Consider the following 18,301-nt stretch of genomic DNA (forward strand, 5'->3'; position numbering starts at 1 on the left):
GCAGGGAGGTTAACCAGAATAACGTCCGGTTGGCTACCCTACACCGGGGGAATGGGAAAGGGGAAAACAAAGATCACAGGGAGAGAGAGGAGGGAAGGAAAGAAGGAAATTGCGGCGAGTTCGCTGACGCGTGTGGTCTTACAGAAATTGCAATAAGAGAATTCGTAAGTAGCGAACAAGCATCGGAATCCAAACGAAAGAATTTATTGTCGTGCAATTCTTCTGCTACGATCACAGTAATTCGGAGGACGTTTAAGCTTCGACTTTAAGAGTGGAACGCGATAGCATTCAAAGACCGGCGAGTGGTTTTCATGCTTCCCGGCAACTGCAGCTTATATACTGCGCCTGGTGTGGCGTCGCACAGGTTTCGCTTCGCGACCAGCAAAGAGCAGCGCCAGGGAAATTGCATCACTTTCAGACTGAGCCGTAGCATTGCTTCCCACTTTTTACTGGTCTGATAGTACTTAAGATAAAAGCATGCGCTGCGCAAGAAATGTGTATTGAATTTCCTTTCCGCGCCGCAATTCTACTAAATTCCGAGGAATAAGTCAACCAAAAGCATCAGACTAGTGTTACCAACACTGTCGGTTGGACAGAATGGCACAAATCTTGGATATTTAAAAAAAATACACTCAGCGCCCTTACACTCTTTGAAGAAGGATAACCAGGAAACCTGTGTAAGTGGTTTCCTCAATGGCGAACTGCACCTCCGCCGCGGGTCGGCCCAGCACTGCACTTTCTTCGGGATCGGACCACGTATGGGGAGTTTTGTGTCTACACACCGACGTGATCCTGAGGGGACTAGCCCTTAACAGCTTCTATATATATAGTAAGGAGCCAACAGACAATGACACCAAGGACGACACAGGGGAAATTATTGGTACTGACTAATTGAATTAAAGAAATTACAAATTAATGGAAATGAAAGTGGATGACAAAGCAACTTGCCGTAGGTGGGTAACGATCCAATGTTGTACGTAAACTATTGCTAGAAGAAAAACGAAGGTTCAGAGAACCAGGCAAATGAGTTCTGTCGATCAGGATTTTCCGTTTGCGGATAGATTTAACGCCAGGCTACTCAAGATGCTCTTTCCAAAGGCGCAGGTATTAGCAAATAATAGGTGCCGCTGATCCTGAACACAAAGCTTCTTTTACAAAGCTTTTACTTTCACACTGCCGCTGAGTAGAGGCAGCAGCAGAAAGCATGATTCTAATAAAAACGGCAAAGCCGTTTACAGTCAACATAAAAAGAAATAAAAAGAAGAACAGTTCTTGTAAATCAAGCAGTCTCGAAATCATCGATAACTTTGATCCTCGTATCCAGCCGTAGCACATTGCCCGGGTGTTCTTTTGTTACCATCGGACACGCTCAGCAAACTCACAGCTCACCGACGGTTCCAATACCAAGAAAAGCTTGCGCGAGAGCAAACAAAGCAAACAGTTCGGACGAGAGAAAAAAAAAAAGAAGGCAATTCCTTGGAAGCTTTCTTGCACTTTCGTGAGCGGCTTCCACGTGCTTTTAACGGCTACATTTCAAGGCTGCGTACTGAAAGAAGTACCGCACAGCGCAAGAAAGCTTTAGAAAGCAGTATCATCGAATTCACCAATATTTCAGCAAATCCCAAGAGTGTGGATCTACGGAGTCCTGTCCTTTCGACAGACTTTCGCTACAGGTATTTGTGTGTTTTGAACATTTTCTACGGGTGCGGAGAACTCACAAATAAATTTCGTAACAGAACTTGGGCTTAGGGACTCTCGAAACTGTGTACACAAGCCTCACTTGAATCTGCGCGCGAAAACTTCGCGGTTCACGTATACCGCGCCCGTTGTTTTTCTCTCCAGAGAGGCTCACTCTCCCTACCCGTGCGTCTACTTGAATGGTCGCGGTGGTCGAGGCTACGTGAGAGCAGCAAAAGAATGGGAAGACAGGATGTAAATCAAGCTCCGATGCTCGTCAGTTACCAACCAAAGTACTCGCTGACTCGGAAATTGATTAATGCAAAGAGAACAGAAATAATGCTATGGAAGCAGCGTTTCCTTTATTTCATTTCTTTTTTTCCTTTCCCTAGAAACATTTGTCTTCCCCGAGCGATTCGTAAAGACATAAAGACAGGTGGAAATTCAGAAGGTTTGTTAGCATGCCTCTCTATAAATTTTAGGGGGAGTCACTCTTACGTCTCCATTCTTTAATTAGGAGGTTAGCTACACGTGATTGATAGCTCGCGGGGGGGGGGCGATAAAATTGCACAGAATAGTGAACTGGGCGAGTAGGTGCGAATTCACTGTTATTGGTGCGTGTGCGTGTGTGTGCGTGTGCACGTGTGCACGTGTGCACGTGTGCATGTGTGCACGTGTGTGTGTGTGTGTGTGTGCACGTGTGCACGTGTGCACGTGTGTGTGCACGTGTGTGTGTGTGTGTGTGTGTGTGTGTGTGTGTGTGTGTGCACGTGTGTGTGTGTGTATGTGTGTATGTATGTGTGTGTGTGTGCGTGCGTGCGTGTGTGTGTGTGTGTGCGTGCGTGTGTGTGTGTGTGTGTGTGTGTGTGTGTGTGTGTGTGTGTGTGTGTGTGTGTGTGTGTGTGTGTGTGTGTGTGTGTGTGTGTGTGTGTGTGTGTGTGTGTTGAGAGTAAGCTGTCGTTCTGTGTACTCATCTCGTGTTTATCCCTTCAATATTTTACTGGTGATGTTATTCTGTACTCTATTTTACGCTTCAAGGTAGAAAAACGAACAATGACCTAGCGGTAGGTTGTTGTCAAACCCCTGCGGAACAGTATACATTCGACTGTATACGTCCTTGAACAGCCTGCATGTCGTGACAGGCGCACCCCAATTAACGCCACACTCGCGCTAAGAACTCTATCATCTAGGCGTAGCTCACTCCTACGCAGTGTTTAATGATGGCGCAGATAATGAAAGGAGTCATCTAAGGCGTTTAGGCCGATTTTATTGCCTGAACGCATCGTTAGATATCGAATGAGTAATGGCTCACATGGAAAACTGCTCTCAAACATCGCGCTCGTTCGTGTAGAAACTGTAACAATTTAGCGGCAATATCATCCACATTGTAGGGCTTGTTTCTATATAATGTGTATTCTAAGCGACAAGAAACTGCTCGTGTACAGCCAAGAGAAATGAATAACAAATACACAAAACGCAATACGAGAGAAACCGAGCAATGGAAGCTTCTTTGCTTGAAGTAAATTGAAACATGCAGGGAGATTTACGGGCATTCTATGTAGCGGTGACACCCACTCCATTTATTCAGGACCAGACATTAGCTATATGTGAACAAACTTTCATTTCCCTGTGTAAATAGATGCAAAATGTAGTAACACTCCTTTAGACACACGCTCCAGTGATGTTGATGAAAACTACGGCATTTAAAAAAGAAACCTGCCTGTTAGGAGCAGAACTTTGATTTAGCGCCTCGAAGTAATAGAAACTATATTGTCGTAAATTTTGCAAGCTGAAAGAACTGGAAGCGAAATGTTTACAAATCGGTAACTCTGCACCACGAACAGATATTTCAGTTCGGTAGACTGTCCAGCTTCGAGAATTACAAGGTTACAAAATTATATATATGAAATTCACAGCCTTCCTGTAAACGCTACGTGGTTTGCGATAGTTTTATGAAAGCCGTAGTCGCCAATAAACGGTATGTATATATGACAGAATAAGATATTTTTGTCGGCTTGAGATGCTTCATCGGGTGCATTTCTGCCGAATTGCGGCAGTTTCTTCTTTTCATTCTTGCGTTGCATGTTCGAAAACTTGGCGCTACGACTTTTCAAATGTCAATTCCTAACAATTCTGCTAAATAAATGATCGTATCAATAAAACAGCTGCTGCAAACCATGGACAGATTGTGTAACTTGTTTTTATTGAAATGCAACGAAGTTAATCAATATATAAGCCATAAATGCCGAAGAAAAGGTTTTCTGCGTTTTTTTATGTATTAGAAGCTGTTGACATAAAGCTTTGTTTAAGGACGAATTGCGGCTACAAAATATTAAAAAGAAAGAACGTGAGAATAAATTAGAAATGAAAAATATTCGCCAAGAAAGCACTTGAAGAGAACACATACAGGATACGGTATGCAAGAGCAGATTCGGTAAACACGCTCGAGTTTAATTCAGCACTCCTAACTGCATTTCAGCTTTTCCTTTCTTGTTTTCTTGCAATCTTACACGTCACGATGCAGCCTACAGAAGTTGTCCTGCATTACACAAACATTCATTAAGGCTTCCCTAACTTCAATAGCAAGCCGAATATTGTGCGCAGTGTGTGTTTTCACAGCAACGCGCAATGTATATTTGAACGTGCGTGGTCCTACAGTTGGTTGTAAAGAATGCAGTGAAAAACGCGCAGTAGGCACAGTTCTACTGTTGGGAACAACGTTATGACTACAACGCGGCAATGAAAGCACTCATCGCAGAACCAAAGAGCCTTCTCGTGTTCGGCGAAGGGGCCTAATGCCGCCTCGTGTAGTGTCGGTACCTAACAAATATGTCATGTAGCTCCAGTCTGCCGGGATACGCGACAAACAGGAATCGGTCGTGGATTCTGCGAGGTATGCTGCGGGCCTCCTTTACTTGCTGTGAGCTTTCAGTTTGTTTTGCAGAGTCGCGTCGCATTGCGAGCATCAAAATATCGATGTCTCTTTTTTCTGGCGTGTTCAAACTCGGAATGTATTTGAGGGGTGATGCGCGGGCCATCTAAAAGTGCAAATAAAACAAAATATGTATAGTGCCGGCATGCCTGAAGTTCTGGGTATTCAGTGTTAAAAAAAAACAGCTCTCTATTCAGACACGCGCCTTACTTTTTTTTTTCCTAAACTTTGTGACGATCTCTCCTTGTCTGACCAGAAAAGATGAGGTCGTGGTAGGCAGGCTTCGTTTTTGCGTGTGGCCCAAACACTTCCCTTCTCGTAAAATGTGAAAAAAATGCTGCAGTATACCCGTGGAGTCAATAAGTCGGCGATTAGTGATTAGTGATAGGACAGAGATTAGCTCTCATCCTCTGTCACTCAGGATATGAGCCGGCGGCCCTATCACACCTGCTGCGAACTTCTCCGATTACTTCAAGTACCACACGTCGTCATGCCCGGCAAGCCAAAAGTCATCATTCAAGGTGGACTAGAAACACGTCCGAATACCATCGCATGCCCCTTTCTTGCATCTGGCAGGCTGGTTTAGACTCTTCTGGTGTGAATGTTAGTGCGCGGCTGTGCTTTACCTCTTCCCCCCGCAAGCCTTGAAGCGATCTCCTCAAACAAAAACAAAAAACAAAAAAATAAAAAGCGTTCTTGCTACTTACTATTAAAAAAATAGAATTCCAGACATCTCTTGCATCGGAAATGTAACAAGGGCGTCAGAAGAAACGGGCTGAAATTACGGCTCCAAGATATAAAATATCACTCCGCCTTCATTACTTAAGAAACACAAAGGTGTAGCTTTAATAACCCAATATTCTTACTATATTTTGTAGGCCCTTTCTTACTATCACGCCGTAGCTGTTGTCGATTCCCGAGTCTGAGACCCATATCAACCGATGAGCTCGATTTTTTTTTTCATTTACAGCCACGCGAAGCGAACCAGAAATAAAGCAAAGGAAGATATAAAGAAAAATATGTTTTTGTTTTTCGGGGGGGGGGGACGGTAAAATGTAGAAATAATATGACAAATTAAAAAGAAGTCAAATAATAAATTACCAGTTTTTTTTTCCCCGAAGACAAAGCACAGGAAGTGAAAGCAATGTTTAGCGTGGCGCAAGGTGCATAGGAAAGCTGGCACGGCGACGAGTAACGCCAGCCGTGTTTAAGGCGTCTCAATTTCAAAGGCGAACTATACTCGCGGACAACTTTCTGTGGCAGTTGGATTGGATTGGATTGTAAAACTTTGTCCAACAGATGTAGGGAAGGCTTTAAGCCTTCCCACCTAGACGACGGCCAGGAGTCCTTGGACCCTAGCGGCGATTTCGGCCAGGCGGACGGTCTTCAGTGGCAATGAAAGAAAAGCAATGGGAATGGAGCTTCTGTACATGTGTTACGGCGTCAAGTAGTCCGCCAGCGTTTGACAGTGCTTTTTTGGTTGCTCGGAACAGACGCTGAATCGACGCAGCTTCACATGCAACCGCTTCGCGTTTGCCCAGACGCGGAACGGAAAAGCCGCAAAATAAGTAAACTTTAACATTCAGTGGTACGTGTGTTTCATCTAACTGCTGCTAATAGAGTGTTTGTGTTTTCTCTTCCCAAGCTTATACTAACTTGGATGAAAACACGGGACTCTTTTCAGAAGCGCTCTCGCTTGTGCGTGCTTTGCCTCCGTAGCTTTCCCATCATTGCCGCAGAAAGTTGTCCATGAGTTTAGACGAGAGCAAAGAAAAAAATTGGCTGTGGCTTAGCTAAGGTTACGCCCAGGATGCGAAGCATACTAGCCTTTATTTTAACGCGACAGCGTTAAGGAGCTCGTGTCGCAGAAAAGCCGGTGTCGTCGGTGTCGGTGTCTGCGGCGTTGCACTTCATGAATAAATCGTTGTCGCGCCGAACGCTGCGTTGCTCGACGCTCACCGCGTCCGATGCGGGGGGCGACGCCGCGAGCGACGGCGCGAGTTGGAGCCCCGTTTCTCCTCTGTCGTGACGTCACGGTGTCACGTGGTATTGAAGGCGACACCGCCGCGCCTGAGGAGCTGGGTTGAGCTCTAGTAATATGCTTCGCATAAAAAAAGATTTGGAGCATTCAAAGATCACTGACTGCTTCTCACGCTTCCCGGCAACCGGAGCGTATGTAATCGTAATTTTTGCCTGGAAACGCTTGCCGCAACGCTATACACGAAGGCGGGCTTTGTGGTGGAACCACGGTCTCTTGCATGGGCCGCGATGCGGTGGAGGCGAGCGCCATCTGGAGGTACTGCAAGGGACCGGGTGCGCCTCTCCGTGGCCCCCAAGCCATGGAGCGGCCGCACTCCGATGGGGGAGGGGGTGAATAATAATATTCGTATAATATATGAATACTATGCATAAATTTATTAAAATATTCAGGACGGAATGGCAATAAGAATTAAGAAGCTTCATTACACCTGTACCTATTTCGTTTCCAAGAGAATGGTAATAAAGCTTATTGTATCAGAACTTCTTCGCAGATTATCAACAGTTAGCAACTTGATACCCATGCCAGCTTCCGGCTGCATTGAAGAGACGTCAGGAAGGTAAATAAATAATAATGGGTTTTATATCCCGATCCCAGGAGCTGATTATGAGGCACCTCTTATTTGAGGATTCCAGCTTTATTTAGACCAGCTCCAGTAGGTTAACGTGCACGTTAATCTAAGTACATGAGCGTTCTTTCTTTTTTTGCATTTGAGCCTAATCAACACGTTAGCTACACATAGGAGCGCAGTATATTTTGCATATTAAAACAGAAGAAAGCAGGCTACGGAATAGAAAAAAAAAAGAATAACGAGATCTGGTAGCGTTATGGTCAACAAAGAGCAGTAAAACCAACGAGACTCCCTGATGCCTCAAAGAATCAGTGAGGCAGCGTTATAGGTTATAGGCATATCTACGTGTTTCTGGTATCGTCGGTATATATTCGGGATATTTGAAACCTCGCCACCGAACGACCAGTGCAGAAATCTAGTTATGTGCATGTTGAAGAAGTCTCATCATCTCCTATATTGTCTTTTGTTATTGAAATGATGCTTATATTTATGGAAAACGTACCCTTCGAGCGGCGTGTGTATGCATAGAAATATACCGATTATAGCCCTGATACCTACCTGCGCATAATTTAGAAGTGGCCTGTGCTTAACTTGGGAATACACTAGCGCAAGTTATCAGGGTGCAAGAGCATTGCAGTGCAACAAAGAAAAATCATAACCCATGATGGTATTTTATCAAGAGACAGCCTTGATTTGTCGCTCCCTGTACGGTTTTCAATATCAAGACGTTACCAACAGTACATTACGGAACTGCGCAAGAGTGTTGAGAAGTGGGCAGCAATTGAGTCATCACTATTCTACTTATTTAAATGATTACACTAATTGCTCAGAACTTTCGCAAGACGCGGTAGACATGCATTAGCCTTACAGGTTGGCGCAGCAAAACCTGCGTCGACTTTTCATACAGAAACAAATAGTATATTCGGGAACATAAGTCTATAATATGCGTCATTGTTTTTTTTTTATTAAATAAATTAAGGAAGAGATTGGTGCCTATTTGTGGGGCCGGCTGCTCCCCTTCTCTTACATGATAGTTATCGTCGGAAAATTATCAACAATCACCAAACTGGATTAGTAAACACATGAACGAACATTCATGTACTAAGTCTCAGTAGTGCAATATAAATAAATGTTCGCAACACCAAGATGTTCACACAGAAGGTGTTGGGCACTTGAATGTCGCACTCTAAATGCAACAAATACAAATGCTACATGAACACGAAGACTCAACGAACGTGTAATTAAGGGTGCCTGTTAATAATAACGATGCGAGCACTAACTCTTCTTTGACTTAGTATTCTTGTGCTATTTTTATTCGTCCAAAAATTGTACTAAGGCGTGCGCAGCGATGGTTTGAAGTTTCTCTGTTGGCTATGGACCTAAAACATTTCTTAAGGATAGTGGCCGTGTATCCAAGCCGTATATTATTTCAGAGAGGTTCTTGCGGGGAGCATCGTGATCTTTAGTTTAGAAGGTGTTCTATGTCTTCTTCAGCCTCTTCACATAAGCATGTAGCACTGTTAGTTTTTCTTATTTCATACAGCGCATTTGTCCCCGTTGAATAATGATTTAGAATGCCACCCGGTGATGGCTGTGGTTTTTGTGATGCAGGTGCTTTTCATGCGATTAAATTGCAGTAAATGTCATTGCGAATTAGATTATAGAAGTTCTTGTGCAAGCAATCAAGAATGCGCAGCCCCCCCCCCCCCCTTCGCTGCTTATCTCAGACATAAGAACACATTGGACAAACGCGAAGCACTCTCGATATCAATATATCACCGCATGTTCGTGTAAAGACGATTTGCGGCTGAGAAAAAGAAAAAGAAATACTGAAAAAAGAAACAAACGCTGTTCACGCAATAAAAATAGTTTATGAAACTCGCCGTTGCCAGCAAGATTCGAGAACCGATCGTTTTTTTGCCTCACCGGGGGTATAGTTGCATTGCTGCCGTAAGCGCTACAGGTCCGGCCGTTAAGGATCGTTCAAGACTCTTAGGCGGTACCTTGAGAGCCCCTCCTCGTTCTCGGACAGAACCCCTCCTTGACCTAGCTTCTCGACTATACAAAAAGAAAAAAAGAGAGATACATAAAGGAACAAACATAAAGCTCGACGTCTTGACCTGCTACTTTCGCTTCGTTTTCTTTATTTCCCTGTCGTCATTCGCATCTTTTCTCGTTCAGACGTTCTCGTTGTAAGCGAATGAAAGCGCGCTCCACGAGTAGAAAGGCTTGTCACAGCTGCATAACTTTAACGCCTCGGTCACCATTTTGGGGGGATTACGCGCACTATCCTTCTTTACCTCGTCGCTTCGATTGCCCCGCGACGCGCAAGTGAAGCCATGGACGGGGCGGCCAATCGCATTGGTGGTCCTCGATCGCCGGCCGAAAGTGCCGAGATTATCGCGAATGCTAGAGCGGCCGACTCTGTCAGGAGATTCCTCCCAAAGGAGGAGATCCGAGAGGAAAGCTCTCTTTTTCGTTTCTTTCCTCGTCCTTTTGCCCCATTTGTAGTTGCGCGTCCACTGGCCACGTGTTGACTGCTTCTGCCCGAGCGTGCAATCATGGGAACATGAAGGGCCCTTAGAACCTGCGTGGCGGGTTTTATATTCTATTTCTATGTCTAATTTTTTTTCTGTGCGTGTGCGTGTATGCGTGTGGCGTGCAATGATCTTTTTTTTTCGTTCCGCTGTTCCGCTATTCTGTCGTTGTTATCGAACATTTTCCCGTTACCTCGTTGATTTCTGATTCACAATATGCAATTCCGCTTATTGCTGTACTGAGGTATGTCTTCTTCTTCTTGTTTTCCTTAACGACCACGAAATGAAAGTTCACATTCCATTAAAACCTGAGCGGGAACAAACAGTTTTCATGCACAGAATTTGCCTCGTTTAAAGGGCGTTCCCCAGGCGCTGTGAGCCTTTCATCCGGTTGCGTGCGCAATCCCTAATATAGACCGTTTATGTAAGCACTCGAATGTTACTTCTCCACCCTGCACATTTGCCGAAAACATGGCGGCCGTCGCATCATTGGAATGGTGATTTCTGGGCATCTCGTCCGTCTTTATGTCTTTCGTGCGTTAATTGTGATAGGCACAGATGCACTACAGCAAGAGAAATGCAGCAGACGCACGTTAATCGGTGCATTAGCAGTGCGTAGGCCGAAACGATACTTTAGGCTAACTGCATTGCAGGAAAATTAGGTTCGCCCCTTTCTAAAGCGTCTATTCCAATATATAGTACTTGAGATGCTTGCAAGAGTATTTTTTGCTGCTGTTCCGCATTCGCAAGGAAATTGCCGATAGTTTCTTCCACTTCGAAGGGGTTAAGCATATGACAATGTCTCTCTAGATCTCTGGCCATACTCAAACCCTAAGATAGTGAACATAAGGACCTTTTTAGATGAGTTACACTAGAAGATATGAAATTTTAACATTGCCTTAGAGTTGTACAGTCCTATGCAGTCAAATGCCTGTATTGGGCGGACTGGAAACTGTGTGAACGCACGCTTACGTCAGCACAATAATGTGTTAAAGGAAACGCCTACCTCCCATCTCTCAACTCATTCTGAATCATGTGGTTGTAAGCCTTTCTTAGATGGAATCAAGATTATCGTCGAGTACACAGACAAGAAATAAAGAGAGCGAGAAAGAGCTCGAGAATTCGTAAAAGCCTTTCTCGCGGAAAACCTGACCGATGTATGCACACGGAACCCTCTATCTCTTTCTTGGACCTTGGACGTAGTTCAATGGCACGCGCAGGCAGAGGGCATCTTCATTCGGTGCGTTATTCTTAAACGTCACTTGTCAACACAGCACTCGTTTCGTGTCCTCCTTCCGCTTTCGTGCTTCCGTTGTGTTCCGCCAAAACACGACGCCACTTTCTGTAACATTAAGAGTATATACATAAAACGTTTTAAATACACTGCTACATGTACAAAAACATGCAACAATAGAGCAAATCACGATACGAGGTGTTTGAAATGGAAAAGCTAGCGTCCAAGGTTTGTTCTCTTTCGCTGCCTCTTCGAGGCCCTGTACGCACGTGAAATCATGAGCTCGGTGCGTACACCTAACGCCCCCTAGACACAACTGCAGGAAACCACCTGGAAACCGCCGCAGCTATGAAGGACGCTCCCCAAATGTAGTACATGAGCTGATTGCGAAGTCACTGTAATAGTGGCGCGACACCGGTAAATTTTGTTGCCTAATGAGATTCGCAGTAATAGCTGATGCTGATTTTCGTCTGCATAAACCGTTCTGTGATGCCATATACCCAGGTAGCACACAAAGTCTTGAAAACGTCGTATTAAGGGATTCAACGTCTGAAACGGATTTTTGACCAAAATCGACGCATCAAAGACGTTCCAAACAAGATAGCTTAAAAACGAGGGGTGAATACGTTTGGATAACGTTGGAAGCCAGGCAGCTTAAAAACGAGGGGTGAATACGTTTTGAAAACGACTTCATATGACTCGCTCTATCTCTTTAGTTATCATGTGACCAAGGTGGCCACGTGATTCGTGATGCCGGGCAGCCGGGCGAGCCGGGCATAGTCGTGTCGTCGCGTCACCGCACTCGCATTGCGCTGTGGTGTTTTTGCGGCTGCTCTGAATGCGCTGCCGCTGCCCTTTGCTATGTAAGTGTTGCAGTGTTTTGCTGTCACGAAAACGGTATTCAGTGATTAATTTGGGTTGTGCGAAATTGTTTGTGTGGTTTTAATTCGGAAATCAGTAGTGTTTTCAATTGTTATCTGACCAAGGCGGCCACGTTATTCGTGAAGCCTGGCATAGTTACGTTATCGCACTCGCATGGCACTATAGTCTGTTTGCGACTCTTCTGAATGTGCTGCCGCTGCCTTTTGTCATGTAAGTGTTGCAGTGTTTTGCTGTCAAGAAAACGACATTCTGTGATTAGTTTGGGTTGTGCGATCTGTTTGAGCCGGGCATAATAGCGCTATCGCACTTGCATTGCGCTGTGGTATGTTTGCGGCTGTTCTGAATGTGCTGCCGCTGCCCTTTGTCATGTAAGTGTTGCAGTGTTTTGCCGTCAAGAAAACGACATTCTGTGACTAGTTTGGGTTGTGCGATCTGTCTGTGTAGTTTTAATTTGTAAATCAGTAGTGTTTTCAATTGCAGGGCGCCGAGTGGAGGGCACTAATCAGTTCTCCAAGTTCATTGTCATGGTATTTGAGGCGCCTTTTCACTGACGCTGTAATGCAGGCGTTAAGGGCAGTATAAGGACGAAAGTTAGAGGGAAGAAATCGTGCCTGTGTGTCCCTAGCGTCGGGATCGGCCGCTATGCGTGATCCTAACAAGAAAGCATTTTGCAGAATACGAAGAAAGATGGCAAAATTGCTGTCTGTGCGCACCTTGCCAATCTCCGCAATAGAGCCGTCATCGTGGTATTTTAGTCTCCCGTTTAGCAAGAGTGTTGCAGACAAGATAACTGGTTCAAACAGGCTTTTTTTTTTAATGTTTCTGTACTAGTACGGTATCCCAAAAGGTGAGGTCAAGTGCTCGCCCTATTTTCTTCCCTCGCGCTACAGCGCACTGACAGAATTTTGCGTGCACCATATACACCGTGCTTTTGTCGTTTACGCTTCAGGTTCTCGATTGTGTTTTCGCCCCCTTTATCCACGTGAGCGGTATTTCATGGTCTTACGGGGTACCACGTGTGTCCATATATTGTGTCCAATATATGAAACGGCCCAATTCTATTTTATTTGACGATTCAAATGGTATTAATGTATTGAGTCCCTTGTAGCTTTGTGCTTGTTATCAATTTTACTACTTGGCGAATGGATGTAGCATGTACGCTGCATAACTCGCTTGTGGATACTGCATACGTGAGTCGAGTATGCTTTAGGTAGTACGATTGTTTGCCGTTTGGGACATGTGTCGGAATGTACGCTGTGCGCCCTTCGCGCTTTACTTAGTCGGCGGCCTGCCGAGTTCGTGCGGGTGCAATGTGTGCGCATGGAGTTTGCGAAGCGCTCGCGCGGTTTTTTTTTTTATATGTGTTCTGTTCGCGCGCTTCGCACAGCAGGGCATGCCGCAGTTCTTTGTCCTTGTGCAACACATTTTCCTAGCGTACGCCTGTGCATTATTTGATACCGGTTTCACACGGGGCTCTTTTAACCGCTATCCAATCCGTTACAAATCGAATTTCTCGGTCGTGATTGGCTCCTTTGCGCAAGCTACGAGAGTGATCGAGCCAGTCGCATCGATAATTTCGATCTGGATCGGGCTTGATCGCGATCGAGAGTGGTCGTGTGACACCGGTTTTACACATGGCTCCCACATAGGGAACACTTTAAGTTCAATGCTACTGAGTGAAGAGAAAGTGCATATATATGCCAGTGGTGGTATGTGGGCAAGTCTTTCTGGTGAAGCCAATACTTGTGCATTCAAAACATTTCAACTACCAGCGTAGTGCATCAATGTGTCTACTTCTCAAAACGGAGCACCAGTGCAGATATCTGAGCATACCTGTCCAGGACAGCAAGTGTGTCTACATTTAAACCACTACCAGCTTGTGCGGCAGTTCTATTTCCAGCGGGACTGCAGTATAATCAGTAGGGTGCGCTCAAGTTGTTTATCTATGAAGCTCTGCCTCGACTGTGTGCCAAATATTTTTGGACGTGAAAGTGGGGGTGAATTGGTAAACATCAGTGGAACTGTTCCTGGACTTTGTGGCAAATGTTTTTGGATGTGAAAGTGTGGGTGAACTGGCAAAGAATTTGCTCTGGGCTACATGTGTTAAAAGTTTTTCTCATTCAGAGTGCTTTTTTTTACTTTAGGAGACTGAAGATATGCGCAAAGTGTGACATGTCAGTGTGCTAATTAATGTATTTGCTGGTTTGCAAATTATTCGTTGCAACTTTGTTTTTGCCAGAGAGGTCCAACTTTGCCTCTTGTACAGGGCTTTTTAGATAAAACACTTACTATTTATTACGACCATTGCTTCCTTTGTTACACAAATGCAGCTTCCAGTGCATTCCAGTTTATTTCCATGTTTATGTAAGTTACTAATATGAGGCTTGCATATTAATTTCTCACGTTCTGGAGTGGCAAGATGCAGCATTACTGTCTCATCGTTCGCTGTACTACAGTATAGTGTTCACTTGTTACACTGAATCCCCCGTTTAAGTATTCTGTAGTGATTTCACTTTATTGCTTTTTTGTTGTATGGTTATTTTTCTCGCCATTACCTTCTTTGATATATCCTAAAGGCGATATTCCAATTTTGCATTGTTCCCATTTTTTTTATTTCTGTCACGGGATTATTTTATGATGGTATGCGGTGGTATTTCTTTTTGTGCTCTTTTCAAGCTTCTAGCTGATTGGTAACATTGCTTGGAGGCAGTTACCATCCGATTCATACTCTTGCATTTTTCAGTCTACTTCCATTCGCTCCGATGTCACTTCTGCATAACTCTAGTCCATCTAATAGCACGTGCCCTTTACTATGATAAATGAGAAACATTAGTACACTCCAGGTTCTTCTGTTCATTTTTGTATGTGTACTTGGAATTTTGTTTATGTGCTAGTGAATGTTCACTTTCGAGTTCATCACGAATCCTTTCTGCGACTTTTGTCATTGTTGATGTACTTTTACTTCTATTTGCATTTCTCACACAGTTTGTTCGAAGCTTGCATAAGCATTACATTTTAATAAAGTGTTTTTGCTTGGTCACAATGTTCTCATTTCATGCACTCTTGGCATGAAGAGCTTGGTCTTGCCGCCTGCAAAGTCGTGACCATTTGTTCTTTGCAGGATGTCATTCCCGTTTTGGTTGTAAGCATCGTAGCTTACTAAAGGTGGTATTAAGGATTCATTATTTTTAACAGACTTGTTTTCGTGGGACTTGGTAGAGGATGCGCCGGCCATGCGGGGAACAGTGCTTGGCACTGCGCCATGGCTCTTGCAGTCAACACCGACGCTTCTACTCATCTGGGGCGCGATTGGAGATCGTTGTTCGAAACGCCCGATCAGTTTCACCTCACGCGATTGGCCTAGGCCGTGCCGACGGGTGCGGCTGACGACGTCTGCGCGGCATAGGCCAGTCGCGTGAGGCGAAACTAAACGCGTGTTTTGAACAACGATGTCTGATCCCACCCGTCACCCGCGAAAATTAGCTTCAGATGATCGTAAACCTTTCAAGACCACTTCTAGACCAGCTTTTTGATAACCTAAAAACGTTTAGAAATTGGTTACGAATAGTTTTGGCAAAGGGATTACTTGTGTCTTTCCCAATCCTATTTCTAGACCAGCTTTTCGAATACGTCTTGCAGACCTGTTCTAGATCGTCTCAAGAAAGTAATTAAGCCGGACATTAGCAGAAATATACGACGTTTTCCCGCCGAAGTTCTCTCATTCGTGTCTTCTTTAACCCGTTTTTATCGTCTTGGATAAACGCTACGAAAACGTTACGTATCTCTTTTGTGCTACCTGGGTAATACGTTTTGACGTTTTACAACTCCATTTTGATTTGGTTTTTATTCCAATCAGGAGGAGGAGGAGGATAAGGAGAAACAGAAATAAAGACAGGGAAGTTAGTCAAGTTCTCAGACCGGCTTGCTACGCTAGGCTGGGGAAAAAGCGGTATAAGAAAGGCAGTCATCCTATAACGCTCGCGGCCACTCCATTTCTCATCGTGAGAACATCTATACAAAAATAACAATGCAGTAAAGAAAGGAGAAGAAACAACGTCCTAGAGCCAAAAATCTACAAGCGCACAGTCCTATACACACAAACATACAGATATAAAAGGCAAAAAGAAAGTCGCAACACACTGCGTCCACAGAGCCACAACCAGATTCACGAGGCCCCGATGCAGACGGCGATGAGCAGTTGAACGGATGTTCGTGTTCTGCGTTTCGGCACTCATTAATTTACCTTGTAATGATTACTTTTCGTGTCAGATGCTGACCAACAAACCGCAATCGTCCCACGAACGCCGCCTAAATTTGCTTCAGCGATAAAAGCGCCGTTTGCCAATATAGGCGGGCGCGGATTTCGTGCCTAGACTTAACACGTTCTTCTCCATTCATAATGTATTCCGGCGAGACGTGCCAGCTCATATGCATAGGCACGTCTCGAGGCATATTGCTTTACTTTGTCCCGCGGTGCGTCAAGAACGATAGCGCAGCATGATTTCTGCAAATGGCTTTTCACACAGTCACACGCTCTGAGCGCGCACACGTGAAAGCAATGGAGACGTAAAGCGAAATAAGCGGCCATCAAAAAAAGAAAAAAGCAGATTCAAACGCTCCCCTCTGACAAATCTTTATAATGCCCCATCGAACACGACCACAAAGCAGACGTCTCACCGTTTAACGCATCGCGCAACCATTGTGGTTCAACAGCGTTATCAACGACATTTATGCAGGAAGCCTTGACATCCCTTCGCTATAATCCGGTCTTATTTTATATATGAAGGTAGGAAGCGGAGGTATAAATTTCTCTCCGTAGCTATTTAACTATACGAAAGACCAAAGGGCTTATGATGTTCCAAGCGCCTCAACCCAGTGATAAGGGTTGATGGGGTCGTAATAAAAGCGATTTATGCTCCGGAGCTCTTTTGAGCTTGGGCAATTGTTTCAGTCAGATGTCCTTCCCCTTAACCTTCCGTATTCGGGCAGACGCAGACTACAGAAAAAATAAATAAATATGAAGAATGCAAATGAGACATGCACGTGCGCCAAGGCCGCCAAAAGCACGTGCATGCCGGCAAGCGCTTTCCACGAAATCTGTTCCGCAAAAAAAAGAGCAAATTCCAGCATTGAAATTACCAGACACATTTCCTCCCAAACGCGTTTGCTTCTCAAAATGCCCGATGGTCGTTGCGATTGTGCCTGGATAGAAATAAAATCTTCCCCTTGATTTGTGAAGTTGTGCGATTCTGTGGACGTTTTGCAAACGTGCTGTTAGAGTTTGAACAGGCGTTAAAGGAATGGGAACGTTTCTTTGCGTCCTTAAAACACTCACGTCTCAGAGTCTCACGCAGCATTATCGCTTTTTTTTGTTTGCCTCCCAAACAAGCTCCTGTTCAGCGCGCTCACGCTGAAGGCAGCTCGCAAATCATCGAATTTACGTGCCTTTAATGTACCACATTAGAGAGCAGTCAAATCACGCATACGCAAACAGTAAACATGCAAATTTCTCCGCTTAGCGAAAGCGCATTTGAATTGCAGAACAGCACGGACTTTGAATACGTTGATGCATGACTTCGTCAAGAAAAGGACGAGATGGAGAGAACGCGGAGCGACAAACAACCACCTTGACTTATAATGCATTTTGGCATTTTGACACAGTTCTTTTCCTTCTCTTTTTTTTGCGCTCTGGACAGAAAAACTGAGTGAGCGTTTTACTCGTTAGTTGCGTTAACTCAAATACTATTCGAAGCGCAGATCAGCAGGCATGTTTTCATTGCTTTGTCTTCGGGAATTCTGAACGGTTTCGGGCCAAACGTTCTGGGATACGCTACTGCAAAGCATGTCTTGCTGTTTTGATCTTCGCTTTTGATGTGCTGTAGACACAAGATTCTGATAACCGTTCTAATAAAGCTGGTATAAATGAGGTCACTTTACGATAAGCTGAATCTATGGTTCCAGAGAACAGGCCATCTTGACGCTTTCGGAGGGGCCACTCAATCATACACAGACACACACACAAAAACATACTTGCTGCCCATACGCGGTTCTTGCTATATTATATGATTACTTAGCACTTGTGGTTTAATTCGATTAGAGACGTTGCGTCGGCTGCGTTCAACATTCATTTTCTTTTAGGCGACGCTGTCGTTGAAATTTATTACCTACACTTCTCCGCTCCCCCCTAATCCCCCACAAAAAAAAGTTCACGTGTTTAAGAAGGCCCACCTTTACAAACGGTGAGTACACAACAGTTTCATGTACGTTATATGCTTCTAACCATCGCACGTAACTGAATGAGAGAGCGAGCGATTTTTCCTTATTTGTGAGGTTTTACAAAACCACAATATGATTATGAGGTGATTATGAGGTATGATATGAGTAGGAGACTCCGGATTAATTTTCACCACCTTGAATCAAGTCTATATAT

At 44.5% G+C, this 18,301-nt stretch overlaps 2 protein-coding genes across 4 annotated transcripts in view; both read right to left on the bottom strand.

The window, feature by feature from the left end:
* The window catches only part of LOC135895752 (adhesion G protein-coupled receptor E1-like), a 513,515-nt gene that overhangs the window by 471,091 nt on the left and 24,123 nt on the right, over positions 1 to 18,301 (bottom strand). The window lies entirely within an intron of this gene.
* Positions 1 to 18,301, bottom strand: part of LOC135895753 (uncharacterized) — a 169,452-nt gene that overhangs the window by 110,039 nt on the left and 41,112 nt on the right. Inside the window, exons 2-3 of one of the 3 annotated variants that reach the window (XM_070540407.1) lie at positions 10,909 to 11,097; positions 9,145 to 9,276 (exon numbers count right to left, since the gene is read on the bottom strand). The exons of 1 other annotated variant lie outside the window; for it this stretch is intronic. The gene's annotated coding sequence lies outside the window, so the exon portion shown is untranslated. Of the gene's footprint in view, positions 1 to 9,144; positions 11,098 to 18,301 lie in introns of all 3 variants that reach the window. One more of the 3 variants, XM_070540408.1, reaches the window with a different exon arrangement.

The sequence above is a fragment of the Dermacentor albipictus genome, chromosome 6 (assembly GCF_038994185.2).
Source record: "Dermacentor albipictus isolate Rhodes 1998 colony chromosome 6, USDA_Dalb.pri_finalv2, whole genome shotgun sequence".
Lineage (NCBI taxonomy): Eukaryota > Metazoa > Arthropoda > Arachnida > Ixodida > Ixodidae > Dermacentor > Dermacentor albipictus.